The sequence below is a fragment of the Arachis stenosperma genome, chromosome 4 (genome assembly GCF_014773155.1).
Source record: "Arachis stenosperma cultivar V10309 chromosome 4, arast.V10309.gnm1.PFL2, whole genome shotgun sequence".
NCBI lineage: Eukaryota > Viridiplantae > Streptophyta > Magnoliopsida > Fabales > Fabaceae > Arachis > Arachis stenosperma.
This window is the reverse complement of record NC_080380.1, coordinates 78,628,691-78,644,851: the sequence shown is the minus strand read 5'-3', so window position 1 is coordinate 78,644,851 and position 16,161 is coordinate 78,628,691. Positions and strand designations below refer to the sequence as shown.

The following is a 16,161-nucleotide window of genomic DNA, read 5'->3' as shown; positions in this document are numbered from 1 at the left end:
CTCTTCAGTAATATCTTCATCCCCTTCAGAGGAGGAATGGTCATCAGAGCTCATGAATAGCAGAAGTAGGTTCAATAGAATCTCTATGGTCTCTAAATGAGCTTTAGATTCCTTAGGTTCCTCAATTGGGAACTCTTTTTTGTCCAGAGGACGTCCCATGAGGTCTTCCTCACTGGGATTCACGTCCTCCTCCTCCTCTTTAGGTTCGGCCACACCAAGTAAGGTTATGGCCTTGCATTCTCTTTTTGGATTCTCTTCTGTATTGCTTGGGAGAGTACTAGGAGGAGTTTCAGTGACTCTTTTACTCAGCTGGCCCACTTGTGCCTCCAAATTTCTAATGGAGGACCTTGTTTCATTCATAAAACTTAGAGTGGCCTTAGATAGATTAGAGACTATGTTTGCTAAGCTAGAGGGGCTCTGCTCAGAATTCTCTGTCTGTTGCTGAGAGGATGATGGAAAAGGCTTGCTATTGCTAAACCTATTTCTTCCACCATTATTAAAACCTTGTTGAGGCTTTTTTTATCCTTCCATGAGAAATTTAGATGATTTCTCCATGAGGGATTATAGGTGTTTCCATAGGCTTTACCCATGTAATTTACCTCTGCCATTGCAGGGTTCTCAGGATCATAAGTTTCTTCTTCAGAAGATGCTTCTTTAGTACTGTTGGATGCATTTTGCAATCCATTCAGACTCTGAGAAATCATATAGACTTTCTGAGTCAACATTTTGTTCTGAGCCAATATGGCATTCAGAGCATCAATTTCAAGAACTCCTTTCCTCTGAGGTGTCCCATTACTCACAGGTTTCCTTTTAGAGGTGTACATGAACTGGTTATTTACAGCCATTTCAATGAGTTCCTGAGGTTCTGCAGGTATTTTCTTCAGGTGAATAGATCCACCTGCAGAATGGTCCAATGATATTTTAGACAATTCAGATAGACCATCATAGAATATATCCAGGATGGTCCATTCTGAGAGCATGTCAGGAGGACACTTTTTGGTCAGTTGCTTGTATCTTTCCCAAGCTTCATAGAGGGATTCACCTTCTTTCTGCCTGAAGTTTTGAAGACCCACTCTAAGCTTGCTTAGCTTTTGAGGAGGAAAGAACTTGGCTAAGAAAGTCACGACCAGCTTTTCCCAAGAGTTCAAGCTATCTCTAGGCTGAGAGTCCAACAATGTTCTAGCTCTGTCTCTTACAGCAAAAGGGAAAATCATAAGCTTATAGACCTCAGGATCAACTCCATTGGTCTTAACAGTATCACAGATCTGCAAGAATTCAATTAAGAACTAAAAAGGATCTTCTGATGAAAGTCCATGAAACTTGCAATTCTATTGCATCAGAGAAACTAATTGAGGCTTTAGCTCAAAATTGTTTGCTCCAATGGCAAGGATTGAGATGCTTCTTCCATGGAAGTTGGAATTTGGTGCAGTAAAGTCACCAAGCATCTTCCTTGTACCTCCACCATTGTTATTGGGTTCGGCCATCTCTACTTCTTTTTCGAAAATCTCAATAAAGTCCTCTTCAGAATATTGTGTTTTAGCTTCTCTTAGCTTCCTCTTCAGAGTCCTTTCAGGTTCCGGATCAGCTTCAACAAGAATGTTCTTATCCTTGTTCCTGCTCATGTGAAAAAGAAGAGAACAGAAAAGAAGAGGAATCCTCTATGTCACAGTATAGAAATTCCTTTATGTAAGTAGAAGAAGATAAGAATAGGAGAAGGAGAAGAGAAGAATTCGAACACAGAGAGGAAGAGAGGGTTCGAATTATAAGAAGAAGACAATAGTGTTAGTGATTAAATAAATAAATAGAAGAAGATGATTGAGAGGGTTTTCAAAAATAATTAAAAGGAAAAGGAAAATATTTTTGTTTTTATTTTGAAATTTTGTTAGAATTCGAAAATTAAGAAAAGAATAAAATTAAAAGTTAAAACAATTAGTTAAATAAAAAGATTTTTCAAAAAGAGGATGGTGATTTTCGAAAATTAGAGAGAGAAAAGTAGTTAGGTGGTTTTGAAAAAGATAAGAAATGGTAAAACAAACAAAAAAGTCAATTAATTAGTTGAAAAAGATTTGAAAATCAATTTTGAAAGGATAAGAAGTTAGAAAAGATATGATTAAAAAGATATGATTGAAATTTATTTTGAAAAAGATTTGAAAAAGAAATTTTAAAAAAATTTGATTTTGAAAATTAAAGTTGATGACTTGACTAACAAGAAACTAAAAGATATGATTCTAGAATTTAAAGATTGAACCTTTCTTAACAAGAAAGTAACAAACTTGAAATTTTTGAATCAAAACATTAATTGTTAGTAATAATTTCGAAAAATATGAAATAAAGATAAGAAAAAGATTTTGAAAATCAGTTTTTAAAAAAAAAAATTCGAACATATAAAAGAAAATTGAAAAAGATTTGATTTTTGAAAAAGTTTTGAAAAGATAAGATTTTTAAAATTGAAATCTTGACTTGACTAACAAAAAACAACTTATTTTAAATTTTTTTTACTAAGTCAACCCAAAGATTTAGAAAATTATGAGTAATTAAAGATAAAGATATTTTTTTATTTTTGAATTTTAATGTGGAAAGAGAAAAACCGCAAAAAGACTCAAAACATAAAAAATTAAGACCAAAACAAAGAAAACATGCAAGAACACTATGAATGTCAAGATGAACACCAAGAACACTTTGAAGAACATGATGAACATCAAGAACTTATTTTTGAAAAATTTTCAAGAAAATAAAAATATGCAGGACACCAAACTTAGAGATTTTTCATGTTTAGACACTATGAATTCAAAAATGTATATGAAAAACAACAAAAGACACAAAACAAGAAAATATGAAGATCATGAAGAATGCAATGCATGAAATTTTCGAAAAATGCACAAATTTTTAAAACATGCAGTTGACACCAAACTTAAAAATTGACACTAGACTCAAACAAGAAACACAAAATATTTTTGTTTTTTTATGATTTTATTAAATTTTTTTTGGATTTTTTTCTTTTTCGAAAATTAATTTTGGAAAAATGAAAAAGAAAAAAATTTTTGAAAGATTTTTGAAAACTTTTTGAAAATAAAATAAAGGTTGAAACAAAAAGAAAATTACCTAATCTGAGCAACAAGATGAACCGTCAGTTGTCCAAACTCGAACGATCCCCGGCAACGGCGCCAAAAACTTGGTGAACGAAATTGTGATCTCAATGGCGCCAACAACTTGGTACGCACAATTGTAATCTCAACTCTTTTTCACAACTTCGCATAACTAACCAGCAAGTGCACTAGGTCGTCCAAGTAATAAACCTTACGTGAGTAAGGTCGATCCCACGGAGATTGTCGGCCTAAAGCAAGTTATGGTCATCTTGTAAATCTCAGTCAGGCGGATTCAAATGGTTACGGATTTTTGATAATTAAAGTATAAATAAGCATAAAATAAAGATAGAGATACTTATGTAATTCATCGGTGGGAATTTCAGATAAGCGTATAGAGATGCGTTGTTCCTTCTGAATCTCTGTTTTCCTACTACCTTCATCCAATCCTTCATACTCCTTTCTATGGCAAGCTGTATGTTGGGTGTCACCGTTGTCAATGACTACTTCCCGTCCTCTCATTGAAAATGGTCCTCTACGGTTTCTGTACGGCTAATCAACTGTCGGATTTCTCGTCTCGGATGAAAAATACCATGCACAGATATCGTATGGCTAATCAGCTGTTGGTTTTCGATCGTGTAGGAATATGATTTACTATCCTTTTGCATCTGTCACCAAACCCCAAAGGTCGTGAGTTTGAAGCTCGTCATAGTCATCCCATCCCAGATCCTACTGGGGATACCACAGAGAAGGTTTAGACTTTCCGGATCTCAAGAATGCTGCCAATTGATTCTAGCCTATACCACGAAGATTCTAATCTCAGACTCAGATGCTCTGGTGTCAGGAGAGACGATGTGAATCGTTGAAGAGAGATCCAAGAGATATACATTCAAGCTTGTTTTCATGTAGAACGGAAGTGGTTGTCAATCATGCGTTCATAAGTGAGAATGGTGATGAGTGTCACATAATCATCACATTCATCATGTTCTTGTGTGTGGATGAATATCTTAGAATAAGAATAAGCATGAATTGAATAGAAAACAGTAGTAATTGCATTAATACTCGAGGAACAGCAGAGCTCCACACCTTAATCTATGGTGTGTAGAAACTCCACCATTGACAATACATAAGTACAAGGTCTAGGCATGGCCGAATGGCCAGCCTCCCTAAATAGCATGTGAATTCGAAAATAGGGAAAAAAACCCCTAGTACAATAGTAAGAAGTTCTATTTATACTAAACTAGTTACTAGGGTTACATAAATAAGTAAATGATGCAGAAATCCACTTTCGGGCCCACTTGGTATGTGTTTGGGCTGAGCATTGAAGCTTTCATGTGTAGAGGCCTTCTTTGGAGTTAAATGCCAGTTTGTAACTTGTTTCTGGCGTTTGACTCTAGCTTGCAACTTGTTTCTGGCGTTTAACGCCAGAATAGGGCAGAAAGCTGGCGTTGAACGCTGGTGCACGAAATTGTGATCACTACAACTTCGCACAACTAACCAGCAAGTGTACTGGGTCGTCCAAGTAATAAACCTTACGCGAGTAAGGGTCGATCCCACGGAGATTGTTGGTATGAAGCAAGCTATGGTCACCTTGTAAATCTTACTCAGGCAGACTCAAATGGGTATAGATGATGAATGAAACATAAAGATAAAGATAGAGATACTTATGTATATCATTGGTGAGAGCTTCAGATAAGCGTATGAAGATGCCTTCCCTTCCGTCTCTCTGCTTTCCTACTGTCTTCATCCAATCCTTCTTACTCCTTTCCATGGCAAGCTTATGCAAGGGTTTCACCGTTGTCAGTGGCTACCTCCCATCCTCTCAGTGGAAATGTTCAACGCACCCTGTCACGGCACGGTTATCTATCTGTCGGTTCTCGGTCAGGCCGGAATAGAATCCATTGATTCTTTTGCGTCTGTCACTAACGCCCTGCCTGCTAGGAGTTTGAAGCACGTCACAGTCATTCAATCATTGAATCCTACTCAGAATACCACAGACAAGGTTAGACCTTCCGGATTCTCTTGAATGCCGCCATCAGTTCTTGCCTATACCACGAAGACTCTGATCTCACGGAATGGCTGGCTCGTTTGTCAGGCGAGCACTCGGTTGTCAGGCGATCAACCATGCATCGTGTATCAGGAATCCAAGAGATATTCACCCAATCTAAGGTAGAACGGAGGTGGTTGTCAGTCACACGTTCATAGGTGAGAATGATGATGAGTGTCACGGATCATCACATTCATCAAGTTGAAGAACAAGTGATATCTTGGACAAAGAACAAGCGGAATTGAATAGAAGAACAATAGTAATTGCATTAATACTCGAGGTACAGCAGAGCTCCACACCTTAATCTATGGTGTGTAGAAACTCCACCGTTGAAAATACATAAGAACAAGAGTGATCATTGGTTTCGGCCCCAGAGAGGGAACCAGAAGAACCAAGATGAAAATACAATAGTAAAAGGTCCTATATATAGAGAACTAGTAGCCTAAGGTTTACAAAGATGAGTAAATGACATAAAAATCCACTTCCGGGCCCACTTGGTGTGTGCTTGGGCTGAGCAATGAAGCATTTTCGTGTAGAGACTCTTCTTGGAGTTAAACGCCAGCTTTTATGCCAGTTTGGGCGTTTAACTCCCATTTTGGTGCCAGTTCCGGCGTTTAACGCTGGGAAATCTGAAGGTGACTTTGAACGCCGGTTTGGGCCATCAAATCTTGGGCAAAGTATGGACTATCATATATTGCTGGAAAGCCCAGGATGTCTACTTTCCAACGCCGTTGAGAGCGCGCCAATTGGGCTTCTGTAGCTCCAGAAAATCCACTTCGAGTGCAGGGAGGTCAGAATCCAACAGCATCTGCAGTCCTTTTCAGTCTCTGAATCAGATTTTTGCTCAGGTCCTTCAATTTCAGCCAGAAAATACCTGAAATCACAGAAAAACATACAAACTCATAGTAAAGTCCAGAAAAGTGAATTTTAACTAAAAACTAATAAAAATATACTAAAAACTAAACCAAATATACTAAAAACATACTAAAAACAATGCCAAAAAGCGTACAAATTATCCGCTCATCAAACGCCTATTTGCGACGTCTAAACTCGGGCAAAGTATGGACTATTATATATTGATGAAAAGCCCTGGATGTCTAATTTCCAACGTAATTGAGAGCGCGCCATTTGGGTTTTTGGAGATCAAAAAAATCCATTTTGAGTGCAGGGCGGTCAGAATCCAACAGCATCAGCAGTCCTTTTTCAGCCTCTGAATTAGATTTTTGCTCAGGTCCCTCAATTTCAGCCAGAAAATACCTGAAATCATAGAAAAACACACATACTTATAGTAAAGTCCAGAAATATAATTTTTGCATAAAAACTAATAAAAATATACTAAAAAGGTGACTAAATCATACTAAAAACTACCTAAAAACAATGCCAAAAAGCGTATAAATTATCCCCTCATCACTTGTCCTCAAGCAACCAAACTAATATAGGCTAAGGATGTGAATTTGCATGAGAATGAGAGTTCAATTAAGCTCAAGTCTATTCTTGAAATGGGGTTTATTCATTGTAATCTTGAACAATTTTGGCATCTCACTCTCCTTTGAATTAGAGGAATGTCAGTGTCATTCGAAATTAGAATCCGAATCATATTATGAATTCTCTGACCTTTAAACTTCAATTTAATCCTTGAAAATAGCACAATTTTCTTTAATTTATTTTTCTTTGGTGCTTTACACCATGAGCCTAGTGATGAGCGGATAATTTATACGCTTTTTGGCATTGTTTTTCGATAGTTTTTAGTATAATCTAGCTATTTTTAGGGATGTTTTCATTAGTTTTATGGTAAATTCACATTTCTGGATATTACTATGAGTTTGTGTGTTTTTCGATGATTTCAGGTAATTTTTGGCTGAAATTGAGGGACCTGAGCAAAACTCTGATAGAAGGCTGACAAAGGACTGCTGATGCTGTTGCATTCTGACCTCCCTACACTTGAAATGGATTTTCTGGAGCTACAGAACTCCAAATAGCGTGCTCTCAACCGCGTTGGAAAGTAGAGATCCAGAGCTTTGCAGCAATATATAATAGTTCATACTTTATTTGTGATTAGAAGACGTAAACTGGCGCTCAATGCCAGTTCCATGCTGCATTCTGGAGTCAAACGCCAGAAACACGTCACAAACCAGAGTTGAATGCCAAAAACACGTTACAACTTGGTGTTCAACTCCAAAAGAAGCCTCTGCACGTGTAAAGCTTGAGCTCAGCCCAAGCACACACCAAGTGGGCCCCGGAAGTGGATTTCTGCATCAATTACTTACTTTTGTAAACCCTAGTAGCTAGTCTAGTATAAATAGGAAATTTTATTATTGTATTAGACATTCTTGATTGTATTTTTGATCCTGTGATCACGTTTTGGGGGCTGACCACTCGACCATGCCTGGACCTTCATCACTTATATATTTTCAACAGTGGAGTTTCTACACACCATAGATTAAGGGTGTGGAGCTCTGCTGTACCTCGGGTTTTAATGCAATTACTACTATTTTCTATTCAATTCCGCTTATTCTTATTCTAAGATATTCATTGCACTTCAACATGATGAATGTGATGATCTGTGACACTCATCATCATTCTCACCTATGAACGCGTGACTGACAACCACTTTCGTTCTACCTTAGACCGGGTGCATATCTCTTGGATTCCTTAATCAGAATCTTCGTGGTATAAGCTAGATTGATGGCGGCATTCATGAGAATCCGGAAAGTCTAAACCCTGTCTGTGGTATTCCAGTAGGATTTATGGATTTAATGACTGTGATGAGCTTCAAACTCGCGATTGTTGGGCGTGATGACAAACGCAAAAGAATCAATGGATTCTATTCTGACATGGTCGAGAACCAACAGATGATTAGCCGTGCTGTGACAGAGCATTTGGACCATTTTCACTGAGAGGATGGGATGTAGCCATTGACAACGGTGATGCCCTACATATAGCTTGCCATGGAAAGGAGTAAGAAGGACTGGATGAAGGCAGTAGGAAAGCAGAGATTCAGAAGGAGCACAGCATCTTCATACGCCTATCTGAAATTCCCATCGATGATCTACATCAGTGTTTCTATCTTTATTTTCTGTTTATTTATTATTAATATTCGAAAACTCCATAACCATTTACTATCCGTCTGACTGAGATTTACAAGATGACCATAGCTTGCATTATACCAACAATCTCTGTGGGATCGACCTTTACTCACGTAAGGTTTATTACTTGGACAACCCAGTACACTTGCTGGTTAGTTGAGCGAAGTTGTGAAATTATGTTTAGACCATGGTATTGAGCACCAAGTTTTTGGGGCCATTACCTGGGAATCAATTTCGAACAACAATTTAATTATGAATCACAATTTCGTCCACCACCTAACCGTGACTTTAAATGTTTTGTCTCAAGGGTTAGTTGACATAGAAACACCACAAGCACTTGACTGGAGAACTCTCTTTAAGTTCTGATTTTTCTTTCATTTACTCCCAGACAGTGGTACTAAAAGCCTTTAGCATACTCTGTTAAACGCACTTGGTCTCGACTCTTAGTGTTCTGTCTCAAGGATTACTTGACACAATCACACCACAAGCATATGATTAGGGAAACAACTCTTTGAACTTTTAATCATGTTTGACTTCCCTAGTCATTGATGCTCAGAACCTTGGACCTTGCTTTTATAGTTTCTTTTTCTTTTGCTATTCCTTTTGCTTCAATGATTAAATTTTTATTTATTTCAGAGAAGTCATAATAATTCTCTAAATTCCTATTCTTTATACATCAACATCCTTTGATTCAAATTAAAATATGCATTGTTCATGTCATGCATTCAAAATCACAAATAATACCACCACATTTAAGTAAATAATACTACTCTTAAAATTAAACTCAATTTCTCAAGCAATACATCACTTCTTTTCTTTTCTTTTTAGATTCAAGTTCAGTGAGTGGTGCGTAAAACAATTTTTTTTTTACTAAAAGTACTAACGATCATGCAAGAAATCAAATCAACAGAAAATAGAAGACAACAACATAAGAACGGAAGAGAAATAGAATGAAAGGAACTCAACCACCTCAGTTATGTTGGTGGTCATCTCATTCCTTCATGAAGAGCACTCATCTCCCTTTGGTGCTAGACAAAAAAGCCATAAGCGAAGCTTCAACACCAAAACTTAAAGGTTTGCTTGTCCTCACGCAAAGAAGAACTGCAAATAGAGAGGGATATAAAAGCAATTAAAATGATGAAAGAAGGATAAAAAGATAAAAGAGCAAGAGAGAATTAGGATTTGGGAGGGGGATGATTTAAAATCAGGCGCTGAGGTGGTTTAATTGGTCGTTGCATGCGATGCGTACGCGTGAAGCACGCGTAGGCGTGGATCACACGAATTTCAAGCGACGCGTATGCGTTGAGGACGCGGACGTGTGGATGGCCAGGATGGGAAAACGATGCGAACGCGTTAGGACGCGTCCGCGTGGTGGGGCTTGTGCGCCCAGCATAATTCCAGCCCCACACCAGCATAACTTTCTGGCCAAACACCTTTTACGTCGATTTTTCCCATCCACGCGTGCGCGTGCTTGATGCGTACACGTGGAGTACCAAAATCGCAATTGACGCACACGCGTGATGGACGCATACGTGTGAGCCAATTTGTGCGCAAAGCACACTTCCTGGTCCCCTCCCGCGTAACTTTCTGCCCAAACACCCATTTACGCCGATTTTCAAGGTCACGCGTACGCGTCTAGGACGCATACGCGTCCTGGATGGCTAAAGGCGCAAACAACACGCACGCGTGAGGTACGCATACGCGTGATCTTGTTTTTGGTGCAAAGCATAGTTCCTGCGCTACTCCAGCGTAGCTTTCGGCCTTCTCCATCTCTTCTCTTTTCTTTTTTTTTTAAATATTCAGTTCCTACTTCTAAAATAGCTGCATGATCAGATAAAACTCAATAAGAATCAGATAAATAAGAAAACTACTACTACGAAAATAACTAAGGATACGAAATTATCGGGTTGCCTCCCGACAAGCGCTTCTTTAACGTCACTAGCTTGACAGTCAGTTCTACTAATTCAACAGATGAGCAGACCTCTGGCAATCAATCTCGCCTCTAAGATAGTGCTTCAACCTCTGGCCATTCACTGTAAATTTCTTGTCAGAAGTCTCTTCCTATATTTTCACATGACCATATGGTGAAGCTCTGGTAACCACAAACGGTCCTGATCATCGAGATTTCAGATTTCCTGGAAGGAATTTGAGCTTTGAATTATACAGAAGCACTCGCTGTCCTGGCTCAAAGACTCTGATGGCAATCTTCTTGTCATGTAATAACTTGGTTCTCTCCTTATATAGCTTGGCATTCTCATAGGCTGAGTATCTAAATTCATCAAGCTCATTTAACTGGAGCATTCGCTTAATTCCTGCAGCTTCTGAATCAAGGTTCAAATACCTGATTGCCCAGTAAGATTTATGCTTCAGCTCAACTGGCAAGTGACAGGCTTCGTCATAGACCAACTGATAAGGGGACATGCCAATGGAAGTCTTGTACGCTGTCCGGTATGCCCAGAGAGCATCATCAAGCTTCCTAGACTAGTCATTTCTTGAAACACTGACGGTCTTCTCTAGAATCCTCTTAAGTACCCTGTTGGAAACTTCAACCTGTCCACTTACATTGTCTGAGGGTGATAGGAGGTTGCCACTTTATGATGGACTCCATATCTCTGCAGAAGAGAGTCTAGCTGTCTATTGCAGAAATGGCTTCCTCCATCACCAATGAGTGTCCTCGGGACACCAAATTGGCTAAAGATATATCTCTGAAGAAAGCTCATGACCACCTTGGCATCATTGGTGGGTAGAGCCACAGCTTCCACCCACTTAGACACATAATCAACTGCCACTAGAATATAGTTGTTTGAATGTGAGGGTGGAAAAGGTCCCATAAAGTCAATACTCCATACATCAAACAACTCAACCTCAAGAATCCCCTGCTATGGCATTTCATGGTTGGCAAGGAGATTCGTGGCTTTTTCACATCTGTCACAGTACTTCACAAATGCTCTTGTGTCCCTGAAGAGAGTCGGCCAGTAGAATCCGCTCTGAAGGACCTTTGTAGCTGTCATTTCACCACCAAAGTGGCCTCCATAATCTGAACCATGACAGTGCCAGAGAATTTGCTATGTTTTTTCATCTGGGACACATCTCCGGATGATACCATCTGAAAACCTCTTAAAAAGATATGGTTCCTCCCAAATGTAGTACTTTGCATCCGTTAATAGCTTCTTTACGTGTTGCCTGCTGCACTCCTTTGGAATGAAATTCATGGCTTTATAATTTGCAATGTCTGCAAACCATGGAGCCTGCTGAATGAGAAATAACTGCTCGTCCGGAAATGTCTCAGTCACAGCTGTGGGTGGTTGTACTCCTGCTTTAGGCTCAATTCTAGAGAGATGGTCAGCTACTTGATTTTCTGACCCTTTTCCTGTCTTTTATCTCAATATCAAACTCTTGAAGGAGCAACACCCATCTGATTAATCTTGGTTTAGAATCCTGTTTGGTTAGAAGGTACTTCAAAGCAGCATGATCAGTATAAATAATAACCTTAGAACCAAGTAAATAGGATCTAAACTTATCAACAGCATACACAACAGCTAATAATTCCTTTTCTGTAGTTGTGTAATTCTTTTGTGCATCATTTAACACACGACTGGCATAGTAAATGATATGTACAAGCTTACCATGCCTCTGTCCTAAAACAGCTCCTATAGCAAAATCACTGGCATCACACATCAATTCAAATGGTAAATCCCAGTCAGGGGGAGCTATAATGGGAGCAGAGGTAAGGTTTGCTTTCAGAGTTTCAAAAGCATGCAGACAATAAGAATCAAAGACAAAAGGAACATCAACAACCAACATGTTGCTCAATGGTTTAGCAATTTTAAAAAAGTCCTTTATAAATCTCCTATAAAATCATGCATGACCCAAGAAACTCCTAACTGCCTTAACATTAGTTGGTGGTGGTAATTTTTCAATTACCTCCACCTTTGCTCTATCAACCTCAATTCCCTTACTTGAAATTCGGTGTCCAGGAACAATACCTTATGTGACCATAAAATGGCATTTTTCCTAATTCAAAACACGGTTTGATTCTTGACACCGTTTCAAGACAAGAGATAAATGCTTAAGGCAGGATTCAAAAGAATTACCAAAAACAGAAAAGTCATCCATAAATACCTCAATGAACTTTTCAACCATGTCAGAAAAAATTGAAAGCATACACCTCTGAAAAGTTGTTGGAGCATTACAAAGTCCAAATGGAATTCTCCTATAGGCAAATACTCCAAAGGGGCATGTGAATGCTGTCTTCTCTTGATCTTGAGGGTCCACTGCAATTTGATTATATCCAGAATATCCATCTAGAAAATAATAAAAAGCATGACCAGCTAACCTCTCAAGCATTTGATCAATGAAAGATATGGGAAAATGATCCTTCCTTGTAGCAGTGTTGAGCCTCCTGTAGTCTATACACATTCTCCATCCTGTGATTATTCTTGTAGGAATAAGCTCATTCTTTTTATTCTGGATCACTGTCATCCATCCTTTCTTGGGAACTATCTGCACAGGACTTACCCAAGGACTGTCAGAAATAGGGTAAATAATACCTGCTTCCCATAATTTCATTATCTCTTTTTGGACCACCTCTTTCGTGGTTGGATTGAGTCTCCTTTGTGGTTGCACAACTGGTTTAGCATCATCTTCAAGAAGGATCTTGTGCATACACTTGGTTGGACTAATCCCCTTCAAGTCACTAATGGTCCACCCAAGAGCTGTTTTATGGCTCTTGAGCACTGAAACAAGCGCCTCTTCCTCTTTAGGCTTCAGGGAAGAGCTAATAATCACCGGATATGAATTATTTTCACCCAAGAACACATATTTCAGAGAAGGAGGTAAAGGTTTGAGCTCAAGCTTGGGGGCATCCTCCTCTGCTTTAGGCGTGTAAACCATAGCCTTCTGGGGTGGTGAATCATCAACTTCAACTAATTCATACTCAGAAACAGGATCCAGAATGTCATCAAGCACCTCAGCTTTCAGTACCTCTTGAACAAGTGGTTCAATAACATCTATTTTCATGCACCCTTCAGAATCATTAGGGTGTTTGAGAGCCTCAAAAACATTTAGGACCGCCTATTCTTCATTGACCCTCAGGGTTAATTCACCCTTTTGCACATCAATCAGAGCTCTACCTGTAGCTAAAAATGGTCTACCAAGTATAATAGAAGATTTTACCTCCTCTTCCATGTCTAATATGACAAAATCAACAGAAAAAATAAATGGTCATACTTTAACAAGTAAATCCTCAACAACACCCACAGGTAATTTAACAGAAAGATCAGCAAGTTGAAGAGAAGTACGAGTGGGTTTTACCTCCTCAATTTGAAACTTTTTCATCACTGAAAGTGGCATTAGATTGATGCTAGCTCCAAGGTCACATAAAGCTCTCTGAATGGTGACATCTCCAATGGTGCAAGGAATGACAAAGCTCCTTGGGTCTGGCATTTTCTTAGGGAGATTGTGTTGAATAATTGCACTACATTCCTTGGTTAACACCACTATTTCTTGTTCCTTCCAATTCCTCTTATGGGTCAATAACTCTTTCATAAATTTAGCATAAAGAGGCATTTACTCAAGAGCCTCTACAAAAGGAATGTTGATCTGTAGCTTCTTGAAGACATCTAAAAATTTGGAAAACTACTTTTCTTTGGAAGCCTTCTGAAGCCCCAGAGGATATGGCATTTTTGGCTTGTATTCAGGAGCCTTTGGCAAGGTAGGATAAGTGTCAAGAGAATCAAGGAATGGGTTATCTTCACACTTAGGAGGGGCGCGCTCTACTTCTTCCTTCTTCTCCTCTAGAGCTTCTTTTTCAACTAATTCTTCATTGGCCTTGGTCTCAGAGCCAGATATTTTACCACTTCTCAACTGAATAACCTTGCAATCTTCTCTTGGGTTCACTACTGTATCACCTGGTAATGTACTTGCAGGCCTCTCAGGTATTTGCTTGCACAACTGGCCCATTTGTACTTTTATGTTTTTAATGGAGGCTCTGGTTTCCTGCATAAAACTCCTCATCATCTCCAAATTAGAATCTTCTTAGGATTTAGAGTTAGCATGCTGAGGTGGTTGTTGCTGCTGAGACTGAAATTGGCGGTTATTATAATTGTTCTGTTGGAAGCCGCCCTGAGAATTATTGTTGAAATTCTGAGGTCTCTGAGGTTGGTCTCTCCACCCAAAATTTGGGTAATTTCTCCATCCTTGATTGTATGTCTGAGAATAGGGGTCATTATTGGGATTTCTAGAACCACTCCCCATGTAATTGACCTGTTCAGAAGAAGATTGAGCATAATCATAATTGTAATTTTGCACTAAATTTCCTACCATGTCATGGGAGATCTTTTGAGGTGGATTTTGGGTGTTGATAGCTGAAACTTTCATGCCACCCATGTGTTGAGTAAGTAGACTTATTTGCTGAGACATAAGCTTGTTCTAAGCAAGAATAGCATTAAGAGCTTCTACTTCCATGACACCCTTCTTCTGAGAAGCCTCAGAGTTCACAAAATTCCTGTTAGATGAGTATAATGGTTGCTAGCAACCAATTCAATAAGCTTAATAATCTCCTCCGCTGTCTTCTTCTTGTGCAATGAACCTCCTGCAGAATTATCTAAGAACATCTTGGACATTTTATCCAAACCTTCATAAAAGATATCTAGTTGGGGCCACTTGAAGAACATGTCCGGAGGACATTGCCTAGTCAGTAGCTTGTATCTCTCCCAACCTTCATACAGAGTTTCACCATCCTTCTGCCTGAAGGTCTGAACCTCCACCCTAAGCTTAGTCAGCTTCTTTGGTGGGAAAAATTTAGTGAGAAACACAGTAACAACCTTGCTCCAAGTATCCAGACTCTCCTTGGGTTGGGAATCTAGCCATAGCTTTGCTCCATCCCTCAGAGCAAACGGGAAGAGCATGAGTTTCTATACCACTGGGTTCACTCCATTTGTCTTCACAGTATCACAAATTTGCAGAAAACTAGAAATAAACTGATTTGGATCTTCGTGAGGAAGACCATGATACTGGTAATTTTGTTGCACCAGGGTGACCAGTTGTGGCTTTAACTCAAAGTTGTTCACAGTTATAGAAGGCACCACAATGCTTTTTCCATAAAGATCTGCAGTAGGAGCAGAGTAAGAGCCAAGTACTCTCCTTTGTTGCTCATTCCCATTCGGATTTGTGATGTAGGTGGAAACTGTCTCTCAACAAATTTCCTTCGGCAAGTGTACCGAATTTGTCGTCAAGTAAAAACTCACAATAGAGTGAGGTCGAATCCCACAGGGATTGATTGATCAAGCAACTTTAATTAGAAGAATGTTCTAGTTGAGCGAATCCAGGATTTGGGTTGAGATTTGCAGAAAATAAAATGGTGGGAATGTAAATGACAGAAAAAGTAAATGCTAGAATTAAAGGGCTGAAAGTAAATGACTGAAAGTAAATTGCAGAATTGTAAATGGGAATGGGGTGTTTACTCATAAAAGTAAACGCAGAAATTAAAGAGAATGGGTAAGATCAGAAATGGGAGTTCATTGGGCGCAGGAGATGTTGCAATTCTCCAGATCAAATTCATTTTCATCTCTTCCTCAATCAATGCACTCATTGATCTCCTTGGCAATCTTAATTGATCAAATTACAATTTCTTGCAATTCAATCTCTCAAATCTTGATCAATAGCCAATTCCTTGGTCAATTGCTCATGAGAAGAGATGAAGTGTGGTCACTGATTATACCACATGCATTTCCCAAATCAGGTGTTGAGAGGATTATAGTCACATATCCATCCAAACCCAATTTGGTCCAGCATGAGAAAGCATTTCTAGCTTGATCTCTTCATTCCTCTTTCAAGGCTCAGAAGAGATCCAAGTTTGAATAGCTTCTTTTCCAAGATAACTACCCAATGGGATGAAGATCGAAAGCTTTCAAGTAAAATCAAGAGAAAAGATAGAAGAAGAATA

The 16,161-nt window shown here is 38.9% G+C and overlaps 1 non-coding gene across 1 annotated transcript; it reads left to right on the top strand.

Annotated features, from left to right (window-relative positions):
• The first annotated feature begins 978 nt into the window (after positions 1-978).
• LOC130978356 (small nucleolar RNA R71) lies at positions 979-1,082 on the top strand. The gene has a single exon (XR_009086004.1). It is a non-coding gene; the product is annotated as a small nucleolar RNA R71 (small nucleolar RNA).
• Positions 1,083-16,161: the final 15,079 nt, after the last annotated feature.